This window comes from Triplophysa dalaica, chromosome 24 (genome assembly GCF_015846415.1).
Source record: "Triplophysa dalaica isolate WHDGS20190420 chromosome 24, ASM1584641v1, whole genome shotgun sequence".
In the NCBI taxonomy this organism is placed as follows: Eukaryota; Metazoa; Chordata; class Actinopteri; order Cypriniformes; family Nemacheilidae; genus Triplophysa; species Triplophysa dalaica.
Window position 1 is genome coordinate 9,291,769 of NC_079565.1, and position 22,430 is coordinate 9,314,198.

Genomic DNA, 22,430 nt, shown 5'->3' on the forward strand with positions numbered 1-22,430 from the left:
TAAACTTCACCCTGGTGGGAATTTTCAAAAAAGTTTGGTTTCAGTGACCAGGTACTACGTCTGCATGTGGACGAACGGCCAAACCGCATAGAAAAAGCTGCAGTTTTGAAAAAAAAACGGTGTTCGTGTGGACAGGGCCTTAGGGTGTTTTCACACTTGTCTCCTCTTTAAAAGAACCAAACTCAGCCCCTTTAAGTGGACCAAGGGGTTAGCCAAATGAAAAATGACAGAGCTCAGATCTTATAGGGCCGGGCTTCGGGACCGTTTTCAAGTCATAGTTAAAATGAGAGGCGTGTATCGGGCCTTTTCCACTGTGCCATGCTCAATGGCCTTTGTCGCCACATGGCAGTGTCACTTTACTATCCAGACATGAGCGTGCATACATTGTTATGATGCAAGCGTTTTGAGTTAAACAGTGGGTAAAGCGCATACTCTCTTTTTAAAGAGCAGAAGCTTAAGGAGGAATTTAAGCAGACTCATGCCCCTCATGCATTCAATTTCGAACTCTGGCATGGTTGGCAATCCAACTGCGTTCTGCGCCTGAGCAACAAACTTACTCAAAACATTTTCTAAACAAGCATTTTAATGGCTGCAAAAATTTTAACAGTTTCATTCACATCATTAATTTAAATCCGCGCTCCAGCTCCTGAGACGGTCTCGGTTCGGTTCACTTTCAAGGGGTCTGAGATCGTTTGCAGTGTTCACATATGGGCCAAAAACCCAGCGAACCGTGCTCGAACACCTGAAAAGGACCAAGTGTGAAAACGCTCTTACATACGTAGCTGAACTATCAGGGACATGCATGCAATTTCATCTTTCAAACAGAGATAGCGATAGAGGCAAAAGTGTTTTTTATTTTAGTTTAATTTCTAGCAATTTTGTTTTGTGCTTTCGTCAATTATTCAATTTTTTTAAAGATTGCTCATGAATTGATTGATTCAGGTCTTCATTGTAGTTTTAGTTGTAGTTTTCCAGCAAATAATCTTTATTAATAATCATTAGCATGTACTAAATGAAAAAAAATTGAAGCAACAAACTGAACTAAGTTTGTGTTTTTCAGATGATATTTACTATAATAAAACATTTAATTAATTTTAAAATCTTTTTATATATATATATATATTTTAAGGTATAAGCTTTCTTTAACAATAACTTAATTAAGCAATATGTAATTGAATACTGTACACATGACAAAACATCAAGTGATACTGTGGCACTTCTGATAAATACCGATGGGATTTCGCAAGGTTAAATTCTGTTAACGCTGGCAGCAACATGTGGGGGAACTTTCTGCATGCTGCATTTGATATGAAATAAGACTGCTAAGTGTTCAAAGTGTGGCTATAATAACCTTCCATCTTTTCTCTAAGCCCTCTATTACAGCATTAGCTCTGTACGTCCCCAGTTAAACACTCCAATACCCCTCCAAACACACTCTCTCCCCACTACAGTCCATTTAATCAACAGCTGTGATGGCCCCATCCTGAGAGATCCTCTCCATCACGGAAGCCATCACTACGCCAAATTCTCTCAAAGACACCAAGCGATTATTCTAAATCAATGTCCTTTAGAGGATAAGCGCCAATCTGCATATCGCCATGGTTTTCTTTATAATGCCTGTTGTCCCGTCGTCAACTCAGTCATCAATATGTAATTCAGATGCTGGGCTCTGATAATAACTGCTGGTGGGACGTCTTCATGGGACACATTTTAAGATTGGATGCTGAATTAATGCGACCACAGAATATCAGTGCTTAAGTTTGTAACAAAGTTGAAATACACGCTAAAAAATGCTGGACTGTGTTCAACCCACATAATTTTCAGCAATTATCAGTGAAAATGACAAACACTAAAACAGATCGCAATGTAGAAGCAATATTAAAATACAGATGAAACGGCTGTAAAATATATGTATATAATATATGTAAAATAAATGTATATTCTTATATATTCTTTCAGAATATGTCCTATTTAACAGATTTATTTTTAATGCATGGTTGGGTCAAACATGGACAATCCAAAGCAATGAGTTTTTGGACTTCTTATAGTTTTTAACCAGACAGTACAGTGTAGGGAGACAGGTTTCAAAAAGTAGGCAGATTGTTTTGGACATATTGTGAAGAAGCATCTTCATGGAGAAGCCCAGTCAATGCTTAGTAATAAAATTACTACAATATGACAAGCAGAGCTTATTTTTATTAATAAGTATATTTAATGAAACACTTAAAAGTCAAGTGTGTAATTTAGAGACACCAAACGTAATTGCAGAAATATCAGGTTTATAATTACAGTATAAATCCTTTTCATCGTCCACTGGGCGACCAAATACATGCTCATGCTCAAACACCATTGGACTGTTTGACACAATATTTGTGTGCTGTGTATTTAAGAGCAAAGCACTAGTAGTTAGTACAGCATTAGGCAGCTCGTAAAACCACCTCACGTCTTTTGGAGTTCGTATTTTTATGTGAGTGTGGCGAGTTAATGGAGACCGGTTCACCCGAGGCTCATAAATGAGCATGGCGTTATCGCCCCACGTTCACAAACTTGCTCTATCACATAGCGCCTTGCCACACATAAAATATTAAGACAGGCCATGACATAATATCAGATTCGGGGACCGAAGCATGTACTCTGAACGAGTCGGGGGAGACGTCTGGCGAGGAAGCTCATTTGGAGCTCTCGGTGTCAAATCCGCCAGAGGCGATACGAGTTTGCAGCTGTATTAGTCACACCGCCGTGGACGACAGGGATACCACCGTCACATTCTCAAACAATCTATGAGTGCCTGGGGCGTACTGTCTTTTGTCAGTGGCCACGTTACCTGTCTAATAAAATAATCACGTAGGATGTTTCTATAAGGTTCTATTTGAGCATTTTTAGCCCTCCCCTGCATGCCCAACTTACAACAAACCATTAAAAAAGGGAAGGGCAAAATAAAACCCCAAATTTTTTCCTATTTCAGAAGCCATTTCACTCGGATACACGTCACGATATGGAAAAGAAGTCAATCGCAGCTTCCGTTTCATGGTGATTTTGCAACAGGGTTTACAACTCAACAGGCGGTGTTTGCGCCCCTAGAGGTTTGAGAGGGATTTGCAGAGTGTTAGTGCAATTACAAGGTAACTGTTAAAGGAAAACTACCCTTTTCGGAAATATGGAAAAATATCGGAAACTCTTTGGTCATTTTTGAACGCGATGCTACTGGTCTAATTGGATTCAATGATCTATTTTACGCTATGCTTAAAGTACTATCGCCAGACCCGGAGATTGGCAAAATACATTCCAAAACGGTAAAACTCAACTTATTAACTGAGCTGGAAAATGAGCATATTTCCCCAAAAAGCAGAGTGTTCCTTTAAGTTAAATCAAGATTCCCCAAACTAGAGTTTGTGAACCCCCACTGGTTCATGAGGGAATTGCAGTGGGTTCGTTGGTTTGCTTAATGTATGTCTACCAGTTTATGCAAGTTTCCATTATTTTGAAAAAGTTAAGTTGCAAAGAAATGTCAAAGGTGTAACCATTTCAATAGTTATGTAAAATACTTATAGAAACTTTAAGAAAGATTAAAAAAAAATGTTAGTTAGACAACAGTTGAAATATTTACTTTAAGTTAATAATTTACGTCAAAGGAGCTGACAAAATCATTTCTCTAAGTTAAAAGAAATAATTATTTGTTGAATGTGAATTTCATGTGATCCAGTCTAAAAAACTTAGCTCATAGTCATTTTTGAATACATGAAATCTTTTAATCGTTTGGAACAAAGTCTCTTGATGAACAAGGCAAAGTTTTTTTTTTAATATATTTTTATAATGTGATCCCCCTTGATGACTTTTCAGCATCATTGCTCCACAGAATGCCGTGTCACAAAAACTTGAAAGAAGTTTTTGATCAGTAAATGTTGGAAATATGTTTTGTCTATCCTTACAACAATCCCATCTGATTCAGTAAATGCATCCCATCATTATAAAATGCTTAATGTGTGCATCAGTATTTTTAAAAAACCAAGTAAATATCTTATGAAGCATGCTATACATTATTAAACGCTTAATGTCCCCGTGCAATGCAATTACAGCTCAATCAGCTTATAACGTTTATTGTAGGGGTTCAGGTTTTTCTGTCATTTGGCCAAAATCTCATGTTTTAAAAGGTAAAGTCTCAATAATAGTTATGATTTATGAAAAACATGATCAAATCTGAAGCATCTGAAGTCCCCCAATACACGCGATTTGCATTATAAAACTTATATTATATTGATAATAATTGGAATGGTAAGTGATGATGGTAATTTTTCAAAGAGGATGCTTTTTGACATCCCCTCGCATCCCCCTTCAATTCTAGCCCTTATCCTGCCCAAACACATTTTTTTGCATGTCGAACGAATCCAACGGAAGCTGTCAAACCTCATTTATTTTAAACCTGTTACAAGGTGAATCGATGCTCCATATCTGAAAAATATTTGAGAACCATTGGCATGCCATGGCATGTTTACGCTTGTAACTATTACGGTGTTACATTATCTTTCATTTCACCAATGGCAACTATTAATCTTACTCATTCAGTCTGAAAAAGCAGTCGCCTATCTGTTGCTCACAAAACACCTCCAAACACAAAGTTTCATATGTCCCACCTCATACTGACACTAAACATGAAAACTTTTAATGGGCAAAGTTTCCTTTTAATTTTCGTGTTTCACACGACGCACTGCAGAGACATCAGGCCACCGTTAAAATCTTAATACAATCAGAGCCAAGAATATTTTGAATGTAAATCCCATATTGAAGCCTTCAGTGGTCTCAGCCAATGTCTTTTCTAACGTTTGCCGTTAATGCCGTGCAGCCTTTCAATATTTTGGCAGAGGTAAGCACTGTTCTGTTAGACACACAGTAGAACAATCTCACCTTTTTTCTGCGACACGAGCACGGCGAGCATCAGACAAAAGGCTGCGTGGGAGAGAGGGCTTTTTGTGTTTCACATGCAAACCGTGGCAGCCATTAGTGCTGCGGTATGCGTGAGCCGACACAAATGCATGCCACACTGTGAATGCAATGAAATATTTGAAACCGCAAACAAAAGTCTCTGTGGGAAGAGATTCGCTTGCATCTTTGCAAAACGCTCCATGGAACACCGAAGCACTTTAGTCACACAACAATAATGTGGGCAATAGAGTGACAAGGTCTTTTCTAATGCTTTCATAAGTCTGTGAAGTATGTTTGTTTACATTGAAGAAAACAAATATCTCTGTTTGGCTAAGGAACCTTATCTTTGACTGATAATAACCCTTAGGAAAATGACTTATGGTTTCATTATGGATAAAGTCTAGTAACCATGTTGGCAGATTGATTGTCATTTTGTATACAGTACTTCAACAACAAATAACATGGCTAAATATGGGTATTTTGGTAAAACAATAGTAAAATTGTGGTTACTACGTTAAACTAAATATGTACATCCGTGGAAGAAAATTAGACATCATTCCACATTTTCATCAAACAGCAATGTGAAAGACTGTGATAAAAAGGTTATCACAAAAAAATATTTGTGGACATTTCTTAAATACCTATATACACATATTACTGTTGTAGTGCTTAAAAGTGAATATATGCACTTGTTTTCTTTGCTGTATTTGAGGTCTGAAGAAATACAGACCATCTTTTCTGTTATTTTGACCCGTTTCTACAGTTTTCATTTTCTGCAAACAGTAACAATATTGTTATTTAAAATTTGGGAGAAACATTGTGAGTAGTTCTTGGAATAAAACAAAAAATATAATTTTACCTAAATACATATCTATAAAAAGTAAACTCAGAAAAACTGAAATAAAAAATGATCACATTTTTTCTGTGTATGTAGCTATATATTAAAGGGGTCATATGACACAGCTAAAATTAATATTATTGTTTGTTTAATATGTAATGCAATGTTTATACATGATTGAAGGTTCAAAAACGCTGTATTTTCAACATACGTGCATGTTTGTATCTCCTCTTTGCCCCCCCTCTCTGAAACGTGCAGATTTTTTACAAAGCAAGCTTTTTCTGAAAAACAAGGTGTGTTATGATTGGCCAGTTAACCAGTGCGTAGTGATTGGTCGAATACTGCAAGCGTGTGACGGAAATGTAACGCCTCTTACCATATTTGTAACAGCAGGTTCCAAAGCAATTGTACTGACAGGTAGACCAACCTTACTTGCGTATACATGTGGGCGGTCTTAGTCAACTCATACCACAAACTGATGTAGATTTGTAGGGGTGTGGTTACATCAGGCGTTTCAGGCAGGTCTGGGTGAGCTTTCACTTTTGTTCCGACACTTAATTTTTACAATAAATGCATATCTAATAAATCTAATTCATCTAATAAATGCATGGGTAACTTATAACACACCAAAGACACAGAAAACACGTATTCACCTTATGACCCCATTAAGGGACACAAAACTATAAAGTATTACCATGCAGGGCTTCGCAAGATTTCTCATATTAAACAATAAATTAACAGCATTATAAAATATTAAACAACACACTGCAAAACAAATTTTTGGCCCATTACACAAATGACTGTGTGCGACTATCCACACTGCACTGAAAGAAATAAGCCTGGCTACGTTTCATTTGAAGTCATCATTATGGTAATTCGTTTTCCCATCGGCTGTGAACTTGGACCTTATTTACTTTTACTGTAATTAATTTTCCCCCATTCAAGTGTGAAAGTCTTGCACAACACAACAAGATGCAGTATTAGATATAGTGAAAATACCATTATATAATAAAAAAAATGTAGATTCACAGCATTTTTTGTAAAACAATTTACGATTTATTTATACCGAGACACTGTATTTATACAAGTAAAACGCCTGAGGAGTCATACATAAAACAAAAGGTTGCAATATTACATTGAGAAAAAAATTAATATGCTTATAATGATAATATATGCACATAACATAATTTTTTCAACAAAGTTGGAGACTTCTGTATCCTGCACTCATCTCTAAAAGCCAAAGCCTGATATTTAGTCTAACTACCAAACCACAGAAGCTATAATTACAGTAATAATCCGTTTAAAACGTTTCAAGGTTTATGCTCATATAACATGCAGTGTTGCTTAGGGGAGGCTGGTTCCTTTGAAGTGAAACAACAGCGAGTTGGTTTTGAGACAAAGACTTTCTCTGCCAGCGCCTGTCTAAGATCAACCTTTCACAGTTAATTGCTGTAGAAAGACACATTTGGACCGGAGGAGAGAAGCTTCCACGCCAAAAATGAACCTCTGCCACATCACACTGCATTAAGCTGAGGATGCTGACAGTATTCATTTGTACCAAACCTGAATACACGGTCTTGAAATGCCATTGAATCAGTTCTGAAGAATCGTTAGACTACTGTACGAGACAGATAAAGATCTCTTTGATTTTAACTTCACCGAATGCTGAATACAAATGAGTCTGCATTACTGAACGTTACAGCTCACGTGTATTTCCAGCTGCCAGACCTTACGATTGAGGATGAGAGCGAAACTGCTTGTCTTAACATTCATGGCATTTGTCATCCTTTGAGAGATGTGCTTTCTTCACATTGGGGAAGAATCGTCTCCCAGAGGACACGAGTGGGTGCACAGAGAATTTTTACCCGGGACAGCGTGTCTGTGTGGCATCAGACGGAAAAAGCTTTCATGTGGTTAATACAGAGGACTGCTCTTGACTGATGTTAATACGTTTTTTGAAGGCTTTGAGAGTTTATTTTATCTGTGGTTATGATTCAAACATATGTCTTGTAAAAAAAAAATTCATCGCACCAATCCAACGTTCGGGTTTAATTGGCGCGATAAATATTGATGTTTTGAAGGTACGTTCCCCTTTCTCCTAGTTGCTTGTACATCCATTTGCATTCAAATTAGATGACCTAACTTTCTTCGCGTCGCCACAGAGAAATGAAAAAAGGAGGTGTTGATAGGTTCTGAGGTAGACGTTCTTTCAAATTGTTATTGCGAGAACATTTATTTGACAGTACAGAACACAGCTTGGTCGTGACAACGTGCTGAAAAGGAATTCAGCTTCATCGAGGTCAGGAGTGAGATGTTATTCTGCCTTGAAATTAATTAAAAATGTCTCTCTTTGTGCTGAAAATGTGGATTATAAAAATGTTGCATGTGGCATTTGTATTTGGTTGAACTGTGCATATAAGGTTGGTATCTTAACACAATAAAAAAGGCATTAAATAACGTTTTATTTCAGATATTTAGCTAATATATTATATACAACTGTGGCAAAACATAAGAGACCATTTCAAAGATCATTTTCAGTTTTTATGAATTTACCTAATTTGTGATTTCTTTTGTTAAAATTATAATTTTTGTTTCATCCAGTGAACTACTAACAATATTTCTCCCAAAGTTCAAATCAAAATATGGTTTCTGTTTGCATTTATTTTCAGAAAAAGAAAACGGGATAAAAGGGGTCAAAATAACAGAAAAGTTGCTCTGCATTTTGTTCAGACCACGAATACTGAAAGAAAACAAGTTCATATTCACTTTTAAGGAAAACAACAGTAATATTTGTAGGAAAAGTTCAAATTTTGTATTTATTTATTTTATTAAATAACCTTGGATTTTACAACAGTTTTCATGTGTCCTGTCATACTGTCAGTCTTTCACATTGCTGTTGTATGACTTGATGCCATCCCTGAGGTTTGCTTTTGTTGAAAATGAGTTGAAATGCTGATTAAATAAACATTTGGAAAGGTCTCTTTATTTCTTTGGTGGGTGCATATATAATCGTGAATGGACTGTCTGTTGCAGATTCCTCTGGTCACTGTTTGTCCTTAAGCTCCATGTGTGACTCAGCGAAGCTGAGATGCTATTAAAACAATGACCCCAAAGACACGAGAATCTGGACCTCCTATCCCTGCTGAAGCCGCACTTTACTTTCAACAACCTTTGTATGTTTCCCACTCGCACAAACACTAGCTTCTTACTTTCAATTAAAAAAATGTCTCCACCCATCCTTTGTCTTTACTCCATGCCACAACTTTCTTCTGCCTTTCACACTTAAAGCACTTCCAACACTTCCAATGCTAAAACGTAAACGCTCCGTTTTATGGCAACAGGCTGTATCTTTGTTTTCAAGGATCTTAAGTGCTGTTTTTCCATTTGTGTTTATCGGTGAACCTCATAAAGTGTTTCTGAAGTGTAATTTTCTCAGTGTGACAGGTTGTAATCCTCAAATGGTGCCGCTTTTGGGGCAAAGGAAATAGCCCGTGAATCACATTGTGTTGCTCTCATCTGCCACGGTGCTGTGGATGTCAGCCATTAATGAATGAGCACAAAGACTTGTCACCTTGATTAAAACTGTCATCTAAGAACAATGATGCATTCTGAGCCTTATATGCTGCCGAAGGGGCTTTGTGTAACCGGATGGTGGCACATTTCATACAGACAGGGAACATTAGCTCTGGATGTCAGTCACCTGCGGTAGCATTTTGGGTGTTGTCTGACAGCAACACTTTGCTTGTTTGTCAGCACTGAAAATCGATATAAAATGATGTCTTTGGTAAGAATCTAATGAGACGTGTAGGTAACGCGTACTGTACAGTGAAGCGGTGATTAAAGGGATAGTTCACCTTCAGAATGAAAATTCTGTCATTATTTCCACGCCCTCTTGTCATTTCAAACCTGTGTGACATTCTTTCTTCTGCAGAACACAAAAGAAGATACTTGGAAGAATGTTTGTAACAGAAAATGTTGGGTCCCCATTGACGTGCATTGCTTTTGTGTCCATAAAACAAAAGTCAAAGGGGACCAACGGTTTTTGGTTACCAACATTTTGCAAAATATCATTTTTTGTGTTTTGCAGAAGAAAGAAAGTCATTTCCAAATGTTGTCATTTTTTTAACCAGAAACACAAAAGAAGATATTTGAAAAATGTTGGGTCCCCTTTGACTTCTATTTTATGGACACGAAAGCAATGCAAGTCAATGAGGACCCAAAATTTTCTGTTACCAACATTCTTCAAAGTATCTTCTTTTGTGTTCTGCAGAAGAAAGAAAAGATGACAGAATTTTCATTTTAAGGTGAACTATTGCTATATGCACTGCTTCCTCAATGCTCACTTCATTGTAATACTTCAAGTAAGAAACTAGCCAATTTTTTGTGTGCAAACAACCCCTAACCATATGTTTGACAAACAGTTCTAGTGATGCTTGCCAATAATATACCCAAGTGACCCATGTAGCTGCATTTACTGCAGTGCAAGTCTTGCAATATTTAATACAAATAAGGTCATCCATTGCCTGTCCAGCCCTTCGGCAGAATCAATTAGATGAGAAAACACCCGAGACCGTCCAATTGAACAAGCAACAAATATCGATTAAGCAGCAAGTTTCTATTAAACTGATATCTAGCACATCATTATGCAGCGCTCCAGTCATTATGTTCTCTGTGTTTGTTTCATTGTAACTCATTCCTCAACATGGCATCAGTTCAACTAAAAATTGTAGGCGACCATCATTTACCACCAGGCAACAATTCCCCACCCATCACGGCAAACAAAGCATGGCTTCTGCAACAGCTTAAAGTGACTGATCATCAGTCATACCTCCGATTATTCACATGAAGTGTAACCAGTGAATGATGTACGATAGACACAGAGCTACGATCACACGATGGATTATCAACCGAGAATTTCTCGACAAATGATTTGAGTGTGGTACTTAGTGTTTCAAGGAGAAAAATGTTGTGAGACTTATTTTTATTCAGATCTTCAATTGCAACATATGTTTAATGAAGTAAATATTCTTGCAAATAAGCATTTGATTTTTCAGTGTTATTCGTGTTCATTCGTATAATAATGTTTCCGGTCAGCATATTATAGATCAACTATCCTGAATTATTTTTAAAAACAGTCTAATAAATCGTGTAGAGAAGTGAAGCAAGAAGTGCTCATGAAACGTTTTTGTCATCAAGCATCTTGTAAAAGTTCTTTGTAAAGCTCACAGTCACTATTGGAGCTCTTTAAACGTGCACTTTCAGATATGATAGCAAAAGTTGTCTAATATTCCAGTAATATTCCAGGTTTGTGAAACTTTAGAGACAACTGAGCACATTTTGTGAGACTTCAAAAAAAAAGCAGCCTTCTAGCCTTCCGCAATCCTATACATGGGGACAACAGAGCTCTTCTAGTAAGTAAATAAGAATTTTGTTTTGTTAAAGAGGATTCAAAGAGTAATGTGCATTGGTGTTACATATAATATACAACAATGTTGGAGGACAGATCCTTTCACATCAATCCAGGTGCCATCACTCCCAAATCCATAACTTCATACAGATACATATCCAGGTAAGAAAATCATTTAATTGCCTTGGAGGATATTTAAAGTATGGACACGTACAAAAACAATCCTTATTAATGGTTACGTATCCACTAGATTTGTGTGGTGATGTCAGTTTACTTATAGTTTTACTGATGGCGGACTTTATAAAAATGCAGCGACCAAATGCAAAGCACGGATGCCCGATTCTGATTCTATACGTATTTACTAGCCCACGGTTTCCCAAATGGGGGTTTTGCAGGGGGTTCATGAGTTGGTGCACAGTATGTCTACCCGTGTATAGAAGTTGTTTCCATAAGACAACGTTAAAATTCACAGAAATGTTATAGGTCGATTCAAATGTAATGTCAATGTAAAATATCCAGAAACTTCTTTACTTACCACATATTTCATTACTTTGACCGCTTCTGGTTTTTTTCACCCCAAAAAGGAACAACCAAATTGGAATGTTGCATTTATATTCAGCAAAGCGCACCTTTAAAAGGCCAATCTATGGAAATGCTGATTTTAAGTAAGCAATCATAACAAAGCACATTTATGTGTGCGTTCAGCTATAGTTTTGCTCCGAGCGAGTATGTGACGTTTATATAAAAGCACCACCCTGGAGCGTCGCTTAAATCTGTCAGATTGGTTGGACTGTACCTTTAGCGTGTGTGCAGAGCGCTCCTGGGGGATGCTTGACCTTTTACCCCTCATGAAAATGCTAATGATCAACCTGATCATTGTCTCAATCTCATCTGGGATGCACTAGGGATGACAGAAATGCAGTATTCATAGACGGTCTGGGCAAACGGATGGCTTTATTACAGGGAGAGAAAGACATTATGTGAGCCAAACGAAAGATTTCATGAGATGTGTGGCAAAGAGCGACACGGCTGAAGCATGTCTTTAAGTCAAGCGATAACGCATCTTTTGTCGAATATTAGCGGAAAGGATTTAAATATTGCATGTGTTACATCTAGTGAATGTTAGGGTTTAATGAACATTCACATTGACACAATTCACAAACAGAAGAAGATCCAATAAGATGACTTTGAGAGGAAATGAGAAGTAATTCAGTCCTGCAGTGCAGTGGATATCAAAGCGATCTGGAAATATTTCATCTCAAAACGTACAAAACCAAGAGAAAGTTCGAAAGTTTTCGATTACTTTTTGACAGTAACATATCGACCCTTATGTGGAATTAAAGTGTTATTTATCCTTTGAAATGAACTGTGAAAACTATTATAAAAATGTATTAGTTTGATAAGACTACGTTTCATATTTTCTACAATCTGACTGCCTAGCTCCAGTGTAGTTGGGTTATGTAAAAATGGGACCCATTTTGACCCCTATTGGGCAACTAAATGAAGGCATTATTAAAGTATAGGGGTCAATTCTCACTATTAACTAGTCATTGTTAGATGCCTATTATTGGCTGTTTATTAGTACTTATAAAGCACATATTCTGCATGATCATATTCTACATCCCTGGTCCTACCCAATACCTAAACCTAACAACTGCCCTACTAACTATTAATAAGCAACAAATTAATAGTAAATTGAGGAAAAGTCATAGTTAATGGTTTGTTAATAGTGAGAATTGCCCCCTATACCGAAGTGTGACCTAGTTTTTGTTGGGGTGAATTAAATAGTAAGAATATTTATATATATAACTGTCCTCACAAAAAAAACCTATAGATCATCTGTACAAGCACCTTATTATGACCAAAAGTTACGTCTTAAGGATGAGCACCAGTCGCTTATCACTTACTTCAGTTACGTGTATTGACGTGCTGGTTATTCCATTACTTTAGGTTGTTCACTTTTTATGCGTTTAATTCTTCACATTTGTTATAGTATCAATAATTCAATGAATATTTAGGGTTTCAAAGATATTTTGTCCAGTCACGGGTATTTATTGTGTAAATTGATAAAATAACATTATTACAAACAACTTGTGTTGCAAACCGTCAAGAGAGCTTTATACGAAGATTTCCGTGAACGCATGCAGTCAGACCTTGTTCAAATATTCAGAGGTCATGACGCAGTCGGTCACGAGAGCCCATGATAGTTCACATTCAAAGCTGACGTAATGACACAATCGGTCATGAGATACGCGAAAGCCAATGCTATTTCACAATCACAGCTGACGTACTGTATCACTCCGTAGGGCGGTCATTTTAAACGTGTGTTAAACCCAGAAGTTCACAGGATTGTGAAGATTTACTGCGGATGGAACTCTTTTCCTCGTAAAAATTGATTGTTTGACCTCGGTACACTTGGACAATTTGTACGTTTTGAAAAACCACCATGACTGTTTTATGTGCTGTGTTTTATGTGATGTAATATCAGGAAAATTAGAGCTTTCTTATGCGAGCATGCTACGCAGACATTGGCTCCATATAGTCGCTCGCATCAAATTCAAGACTCCAAGACCACCACTGGTTTGGCACCCCCTTATCTTCATTTACTAATGCATACTTGTGTACCCGCCAGATCCATGCGCCCTGTAAACAAACAATGTCTTGTGGTGCCATCCCAAAAAGGTAAAAAAAGGTAAAAAAAGGTTCCACATTTGTGGAATGATTTGCCTGCTGTTACAAGATCAGCAGATTTTGTGGCCATCTATACAAATCTTTTCCGTCAGCAGCTGACCGGTCATTTCTGAATTCTATATCTTTTCTACTTTCTATCTATCTATCTATCTATCTATCTATATATATATATATATATATATATATATATATATATATATATATATATATTGGTGGGCCGTTAACGGCGTTAATGTGCTGCGTTAACGTGAGACTCTTATCGCGCGATAAAAAAAATGTCGCCATTAATCTATTCTCAAAGTTGGGTTGGGAGCTGGGTCTATACTACGCAAGCTATGATGACTTTCACCTTGATATTTTAGCGCGGATGTATAACTAGCTGAATTGCACTGTACCGGGCGAAAACGAGATTTTTCAACTCGCGTGATTCTCGCAACTCGCGTCATTCGCGCGATTCGCGCCGCAAGTAGGGCTATCGAGTCTTTGCATTGACTAAACATGTAAATCACTCGCGCTTCACGCGCCATTCGCGTTTGGTCTGAACACAACATAACGTAACTGTGAAATTACCGCATCAAATGTGACGTGCTAATATGGATGCAGCTTTGAAGCCGCCGGGTTGCTTCAGGGAAAATTTATTTTTAAGAAGCTTCCCAATGGAAACATCGACAAGACTAAGGTTGTTTGCACCTCGTGCAATGTGGAATTGGTTTAAAAAAAACTTTCTCTCAAAAGGTAGTGGTCTGGCTTTAGTTGAAACCAGTAAATTTGTATCGGCACCTAATGTATTATGGATCCTGTATGACATATCGCTTGTTGCTCCCTAACTCTTTGTAAGTTGCTTTGGATAAAAGCGTCTTCTAAATGACTAAATGTAAATGTACTGTAGGAGCTCTTCCAGTCTCAAGTACCAACTAAACGCAAAGCATCCCTTAGCTAATGCGGAAGTAAACACAAGTACATCTTATTGAACATAATTTATTTTCATCACCAATTATCATAGTAGAGCAGCTTTCTCAAGCAGTTTGTGATGCATTTTGGAAACAGGAGATGAGCCCCTGGTCTAATGCGCCACCTGGCTTGAGACACCCGTTCTCAAAGACTTACTTTTAGTCATTATTTGGGGAGCACACATATTCTAAATGCCTTCGGCAGAATTCAAATGAGCCATTTAAAAAAAAAAAATCTATCCCCACCACTAAAATATATATAAAAGCATGCTTATTCAAACTTAGATAAACTAAACTAAGCTCTGTAAACTGTAGTAGGCTTTGTGAGACATGTTTTTATTGCACTTATGCTTTTTGTTGTCCTATTTTTGACCCAATTGGTTCCATTGTTTATCCAACTTTTTCTAAAAGCGTCTGCTAAATGAATAAATGTAAATAATAAATAAATGGGTTTCGTTGCTTGCTCAAAATGTGTGAATCCTGGTGGTTATATACTAGTAAATTAGTATATTAGTACTGTATACAAAGTAATGGAAAAAGCATACTGTAAATATGTTTCTTCATTACATCACCAATCAAGATACTTTTAGAAAGCCGGTGGCTATGGGCAAAGTCTGTTTACGTAAGTCGTATGTCTGCAACCCTTCTGGGCAGCTTTTTACATCATAGCCACAGTCCTATCTACTTGAGTATGGTAAAGCAGATATTACTGGCAAAGATTACTGGCAAGAGTCACAATTAAACAGCTTATTTCCGATCAATAATTAAACATGTCACGAACTGTATCGTATCTTTATTTGCTCATCTTAAATTGCACTAAAAATCTTATCATGGCAGGCGCCTCACGAGAGCCCCGCCCCAGAGAATCTTCGGTCTTTAGATGATAGATAGACATTCATTTTAACGGTTGTAGCATGTTTTTAATATATACATATATTTAAAGATTTAAATTTGACCTTTTGCCTTTATTAGTGCAGTAGAGAGTAGAGAGTGAGGACAGGAAGCAAAGTGGGTAAGAGAAGGGATGAGATCGGGAAAGGTCGACGAGCCGGGACTCGAACTCGGGTCGCCTGGAGCACAACAGCAGCATATGTTGGAGCACTAACCACAAGGCTATCGGCTCCTACGAATCTAGTAAATATGAATATTTTGTCTATGGGTCAAGAGCCTTGTGCATCTCTAATATATAAGTGAATTCTTTAAGCAGACACTCAAAACAATTGTTTATTACATTTTAGTAGTGTAGTTTTTTTAGACAGGCACACAATTTGGGAATTGGGGATATCATAAAAGACCATCTCAGTGCAGCAAAACAACAATCCGGAAAGATCTCTGGCTCCAGGAGAGAGTACCAGGTGCCTCGAAAATGTTAACTGTTGTTAAGCGGAGCTAACGGCTTCTCTATTGAAACAAAGTTGTTTGGTCTGGAGGGACAAACCGATACGCAGTTTAACACGTTTTCTAAAGGAAGTTAATACTTTGTGAAAGGGAACATAAGGGAAATTACCAAGCACTTTTGCTTCAAAGCTCAGCGATAAAAAGGCCTTAATTGAACAATGAATAAGTCTCAGTCTTCCCTATTTAAGAAACCGAGACTCTGAATCATTTGCAGTTCAAGTTGCATTTCAAGCGAGCACGGAACCTTTCATGACTCTCGGTGATAGAGATTATGAAGCCAATTTAAGCAATCTTTTAAACTCATAAGTAGAAAGAACGGCTCGATAACAATTCATCTTATAACTGCCCACCCCGGCAACTAGTACACTGAGTGAAATCTGTCAAATCAAATTTATTCAGTGTTTACTTACATAATAAAAACCAAAAACTAACAACCATTGCTTATGTCAGTGCTCGTGTTGAATATGATGACATTTATGCAGAACACCACTGTTAAATACTACATAACAGTTTGAAACAGACCGAGGCAGAGAGAGCAATCAAACCCAAATTCAGATTCAAACAAACTACCAAATTTTAACACAACATGAGATTCAATCAACAATCCCAACACAAAATCACTTGATTGTCTGTTTTGTCCTCACCACACCACGATAGTCCATTTATTTTTACCACTGCATAGACGCTCTAAATGCACCATCTAGCCAAAAGTGACACGGTAAATCTTTTGTAAATCAAAGATCTTTTGAATTGGAAATGCTTGAGGGGGAGCAAATAAAGGAGGTCTAGTTTGCCTGTTAATATGGCCTAGATCTGCCGTTGCTTATTGAATTCCTTGTGAATAGCATCCAAACGGGCAGGCGAATATGTGATCAATTAGGGAAAAGCAACGCTTTAGTGCATACGTCCATGGTCACATTAACTCCACTGGCCGGAGAACAAGACTTACACCCATGAAATATTCATGACGGACAGCGTGCACACAAAACAGAAGAGTTTCCCTCTTTAGACAGAGTATCACAGCGCGAGAAGCTGTTTTTACAGAAGCAATAAAGAACCTGTGTGTTTCAGATTCTTGAAGATGGATTAAGAAGTCATATAACTACAAATGCGTTGTCTGTCATTGAAGAATTTGCATAATTTTGTTTTTTGTTGAGAATGTTTGTGTTACATTATCATTTTCGTACTATGAAATGTATATAAATGACATTAATCTACTACTGTCTTACATAAAAATTGATTATTAATTATCAAAGCCAGATGAGGCCTGTTTGATTACTTTTGTATGAGCACCTATTTTATTATTGCTTGTGTATGACATATCGCTTATTGCTCCATGAACTCTCTGTAAATCGCTTTGGATAAAAGCGTCTGCTAAATGAGTAAGTGTAAATGTAATGCATGCCGTATCATGATGACATTCTCTGTTCGCCCTCATTTAAAGGACATAAATATATATTTTAAGACCAGTGATGCCTATTGCAGAACACAGAAATGTCATTGTATTTCAGCAATTTCAGCATTTCTCGCCCTCATTAGAGGCAAATGCGAAATTTAACAGGCTTGAAAGAACAGGCTGTCAATTCAAGAGGTGTCAACGATTCATACATTTTCTTTTTTTGCTGAGGGAAACTGACTGAGGTTAGTGATGTGTTATTGGTTTTGGAGTATACAAGAGGCCTAATGAGATCAAACAGGCCATTATTTGTAATTATCCGTCATGAATGTTAGCTATTGTAACACAACAGAGCTGGTTATTACGGCACTAGTGACAAAACTTGTTTGCTGAGACTTTGTGTAATTTACCCAATGAGCATGAACGGGATGTTAATGAACGAATCAGAATGTGATACTGAACAACAAATAATTGTTTGACAGTCAATCAAACTTTTGACTATCAGTATGGAGTCTGGTTTACTTTGCAGTTTATTTTGATCTAGCCCCGCCCACACAGATAGGTGGGGGAGATTGGCATGTAAAACAACCAATCACAGTTCATTTTTCAAGAGAGAAAAGTTCCACCTTTTCCATCTTTTATCCATAAAATGCCTCTGAACCCCATTTTTTGTATCCAAATAGGAAAAATATTTCTTACTACCCACTTTTGTCTTGTTTTCTACTAATATAAAAAATGCATAAAGGAGGAGAGATGTGATTTTAGTGGCATCTAGTGGTGAGGTTGTGAATTGCAACCAATGGCTTATTCCACCCTCCTTTTCGGAGCACTACGGTGGCTGACACAGGACTAAGATGTTGTCATGTTTTTGCTTCTTTGTTGAAGGAGATAACGTAGTGTCGAAACACGTTTTTTAGAACAGTTTGTCCATTGAGGGTTACTGTATAAACAAAATGGCGAATTTTGCGGTGTATGTAGGTAGAAATTCTCATTCTAAAGTAATAACTTATTAATTAGTTCCTAGCATATGGTTTTTAAGGTCCTACTTTGGTTTATGGAGTGTCCAACAGCAAGTTTATGTACATACAATGTGTAAAAACACTATAATGTCGTAATTATAGGCAGTTATTTCTCTCCTTACTTCTTGACTGACTCTCAAATGATTTGTTCCGCGATTCATACGTCTAGGCTCCGCCTACCCGCTAACCTTGTGTAAGGTGATTGGTCAGATGGTGTAGTCTGTTGTTATTGGTCAAACGCGTTCATCATTTGTCGCAAATGGAACCCCTCTACCATCATTATAGGATTACAGTTTACATGTGGTTGGATGTCATGTACATTATATGTGTAGCTAGAGATGCCGGCGATGGTAAGGTACAAAATAAGGTACAAAAAAAATTCCTGAAGTTAAGACAAGTCAAAAGTCACACTTACAGGTTGGGATTCGGTAGAGCTAACAGGTCCAAATAGAGTTTGTATTCCCCCTCTTTCAAGGATCTTCGTTTCACATATCCTGCAGTGAACGCGCCAAGATTATTAAACCAATGTTCGGTCAAATGACGCCCGCACAGTACAACCCTGGGGTTATACTCCTTTTGGTATCGTTTGAAAAATGAATTGTTACCTTTTTTCAATCAGACGATGTAACGATGTTTAACTAACATACATGTAATTGCCCGGAATACGATTTCAAGTGCAGAATGATGTCATAAAAACTGTTGATTCAAGCGAGAGTAATTGCGAGAATCCTTCAAATGTATTTTTTTTGTTTTGGGGCACATTTGTTTGTAAACATCCTTAAGGCTATATTCCAACTAACACCAAAAATGTACATTTTGATGGAAACTTAAAGATTAGTCCAGGAAAACAATCTTCATGTGATTGCTGTGTGTCATAGCTGTCTTTCCTGAATGTAATATTTATATCTCAGCCTATATCTATTCATAGCATTGAGAGAATGATATTAAACTGTAATACTTTATCTCTGCCTCTGCCAACATCAACAGCTGGCTTCATAATAACATGCCCGATCTTCTCTTCTGTTGAGCTACCAACAGAGACCTCTAACACTGCTGTCAGACAACCAACTTAAAAAAACTGTTTTTCATCATAAATCTCACTCTTTCAAACTTCGCTCCATTGACATAAGCTAAAGCGGGGATGAAAAGGCACAGTAAGATGCAGCGGTTCAGCGTCAGGAGCATGAAGAAGAGGATTAAATTACTACGGCCCTGTAATTAAACCTCTACGGTTTAAAAGAAGGAGAGAAGAACGTTTAAAATGTGCGATTTCTGCTGGATTTCCCAGCGGATCTAATATCTGCTGTGCAAAAGAGTTTAAGAGGGAGCAAAATCCTCTAATTGTTTACATTAATGTCACGCGTCTTTTGGAAGAGCATAGTGAGAATTTAATTCGGTTCCTAACAACCTGGAATATTTCAAAGCACATTATCGCTGCCAGGTCAGTGTTTTGGCATTTACTTCAAGCTTTTATGATGTGAGGTGGCATAATTATATAAATTGTGAATCACTCAACACTAAAGAGGTCATTGCGTTAGTGCCATTGCTATTTTTCAGGAAATGTCACGCAATAAAAGGCATTAAAGACTTCTGTTATTAAGTTGGGTTGGTTTCCTAGAAAACTGTATGCAATTTGGAGTTCAACCAACAGAGAACAGAATGTTTTTATAAAAAAATTATTACAGTAAATTACAATTACAATGAGTATTTTTGTTATATTAGCAAATATTTGACAAAAATTGTCTTTACTTCCAATCTATATCTGATCTATAGATCAGACGCTTCTACACGTGAGCTTTCAACCAATGATGAACTGGAGTTACACTGTAAATACGTCTGACAAAAAGCGAACATTTTCTGGCAGCTGGGGAGTCAGAAAAATACAGTAAAATAACAGTTTTTCACATAATTAAAATAAATATTTATTTCAAAATTACATGTTTTACATAGTTTTCTTGTGCATTTTCTGGAATTTTTCTGGAAACATTCTGTATACGTGAAAAATCTGTAAAAATAACTGAAGTTCTGTTAAATTACAGTTTTTTTTACATAAGCACCATGTGTTTTATTTTTATGTTTCACAAAGAAATGTAAAAGAAAATACAGAAATAAGCAAAAAAAACAAACATTAAAATGTAATGTACTCATTAATTCCATGATTATATTTCTGTATTTATTTTCAATTATTGCAGTCTTGGTCCTTGGTCATTTTAGTCAAAAAAATGAGACCTGACATTAAACAAATTTGATATTATTGATTATTATTAACATTAAACAATTACAAACATTTTGTCATTTAAAACATACACTTTTCATTGTATGTATATACATACAAAAGTTCCAGGTTCCGCATACTAGTCACATACTGGTCCATTCTTTCTTCTTTTTTGAACAGACAGTCTAAAAATGTATAAAAGAATTTCAGACAAAACTTCCAAGAGGTGCATTTCACTCCAGCTTTTTTCGATACCGCATCTGATATCTGCAGAAAAAGCTGCATCGAGATCGAAGCCGGAGTCCCACCACCGCCTGTGTTTTATCAACTCTAGTTAATCGGTCACGCAGAACGCAAGCGTGGGAGGCGCCGATCGCTGAGCGAGTAAATTTCAGCCCAGCGCCGCACGTATTATCAAACTATGAGAAACATCTTGCTTTTTCATCACACCGGGCACATCGTCAATGAATCTGTTGAGAATGTTCCTCTCTTCTCTGCTCTATTTTTCCGGTCTCTTTCTTATCCGTCTTCCTCTCTCTCTCTCTCTCTCTCTCTCTCTCTCTCTGATGTTGACTAAACAAATGGAAAGCTGAGGATCAAAGACACATGGCAGCACTGTGAACCGGGACAGTCTGACGAAAACATTTGTGGAGACACTTCAAAGTTGTTCTTTGCTGTTTGACAAATAGTAGATTGAAATAGTTTTTTGTGCCATTTTATATCCACCACTCATGCAATAAATTAGATATGTTTGTCATTCAGTTCACTGTTACATTCAAAGGAACATTATAACTGTTACGTTTTTGTTTTGCATGATTTTGAACAAAAATTCAACTTTGACTATACGTCCAAGTAACACTGTCCAATGATAAACACTGTATACTATTTGTAACCCTGCGTGAGAAATCCAGGCTAAATATGAGATAACAAGCCTCATGGTTTGATTTCAAGCTTTTTTTATACTAAATATATTAAAAAGATCTCAAGGTTATATTTGCACAGAATGTTCTTTGTTTTCTATATAAAATCATCCTACATAATGTAGTGAATCACAGGGTTTTTACAGAGTGATTTTCATTTGATGTCACATCTGATTTTATTTTTTGCTTTATTCTAGTAGAGTTGACTATTTTCTGATCAGATTTTGGTGCTTCTTCTGGTCCCTTGGAGAAAACCCCCCTCGGAAGATCTCAATGAGGGGTCAGTACGCCTCATTTACTGGGATCGTAACTTTGCTGTTGCCATGGAGCAGCCAATAGCACGTTTTTAATGAAAAAGTTGTTTATTCTAGCCTGCAAAAAGTTGAAATGGAAAGCAAATTGGATTTGGTTCTCAGTCTCACTCTCCTCAGATTAAACCCATGCCAATTTTACACTGATTTCGAAACAAAGACAGAAATGTTCCAAAATCTTCTCAGATTTCATTTCAAATTCTGCCATTAAGTCCATTTTAAACTGATCTTAAAAATATCTCATTAAATTGTTCTGAGAAAACCCACATGTGAAATGTGTAATTCTTTAACACTTTTGTGTGATAATTCCCATGTAAATAATGAGATGTCATGGTGATAAATTCTCCACATGCAGTGACAGGTTT

At 37.0% G+C, this 22,430-nt stretch overlaps 1 protein-coding gene across 3 annotated transcripts in view; it reads right to left on the minus strand.

The window, feature by feature from the left end:
• grm8b (glutamate receptor, metabotropic 8b) overlaps window positions 1–22,430 on the minus strand; it is a 127,478-nt gene that overhangs the window by 47,697 nt on the left and 57,351 nt on the right. The gene's annotated exons all lie outside the window — the stretch shown is intronic.